The following is a 1,489-nucleotide window of genomic DNA, read 5'->3' as shown; positions in this document are numbered from 1 at the left end:
AGTTTGATTCATTTTGGTATTCTGATTATTTTTTGGTTTAATTTGGTCCTTTAATTATTTAAAAAGGTTCGGTATGCTGTTTTTTGTTAGGTTGACGTTAACACAGTGTTTGTACACATCACGTGTCATTTTATGAAAATTTCAATTTTTTAATTTAAAATTTCAAAAAAAAATTAAATTGTCACGTGTCATCATGGTTGTGACACATGTTAATTCGTGAATTTTTTTAATTAAAAAAATGCCACATGGCATATCATGATTGTGTCACATGTCAAGCTAATACTGATTGTTTTCAATTTAGTCTCTCTATTTACAATTTTAATTCAATTTAGTCTCCATATTTTTTAAAATAGTTCAATTTTGTCCTCTCTTATATGAGATTAAATTAATAATTAAGCTTAATTATAACTTATATATTCATGTTAAAATAATTTTTTATCATTTATACATCAAATCACTCCCTAAATACTTATGTTATTCTATTTCTTACATTTTTCACTTGTAATTTTTTATACATGTAAAAAAAAGAATCATTTGAATAGTTAGGTAGAATAATTTGATGTATAAATGATAAATAATTATTTTAACATGTATATGAGAGTTGTAATTAAGCTTGATTACTAATTTGGTCTTAGATTGGAGAAGAAAAAATTGTATCATTTTAAAAGATAGGGGACTAAATTTAACCAAAATTATAAATAGAGAGACTAAATTGAAAACCACCATTGTTAACCTGACATGTGGCACAATCATAACCTGTCACGGGGCATTTTTTTTAATAAAAAAAGTAAAAAAAATAAAACTTATTGTTTAAAAAAAGTTAAAATTTTCTTGAAAATTTCACAAAATGACGTGTGGCATGTATGGACATTGTGTTAACATCAACTTAACATAAATTATCAAATTAAACCTTTTTAAAGAATTAGAGAACTAAATTGAACCAAAAAATAATAAGAGAACCAAAATGAACCAAACCAATAAATTAAGGGACCAAATCAGTAAGTCTTTTTTTTTTAACAACATGATGTTTTAGTGCTTTGAAAATTTTGTTTTATATCGAGTTTGTTAGACATTTTACATAGATAAGAGATAAAATAGATTTTAAAAGATTTATATTGTATAAATAAGTGTAAATCTCACCTTATAAACCAACTTTGTAAGGTTAAATTTGACTTAAATTATATTTCTTAATATGACATTAGAATCATTTGAAACATGTTATAACGAGATTTGTTGGATCTATTGTGTTACATGTTATCATATTACTATTAATATAAAGTTTCTTGTCCAAATTATATATGTTTAGACATCAGAGATAAATGCAAATCGCATCTTACAAATCGATTTGGTAATATTAAGTTAAATTTAAAGTTCATTTTCTAATATTTTTAAGGATTAAATATGTTTTTGATCCTTTAACTTTGGGTGAAAAATATAATTAGTTCATCTTCGAAACTTTGATCAAATTTAGTCATCTAACTTTATGAAT

This window comes from Vigna unguiculata, chromosome 7, assembly GCF_004118075.2.
Source record: "Vigna unguiculata cultivar IT97K-499-35 chromosome 7, ASM411807v1, whole genome shotgun sequence".
In the NCBI taxonomy this organism is placed as follows: domain Eukaryota; kingdom Viridiplantae; phylum Streptophyta; class Magnoliopsida; order Fabales; family Fabaceae; genus Vigna; species Vigna unguiculata.
This window is presented reverse-complemented; position numbering follows the sequence as displayed.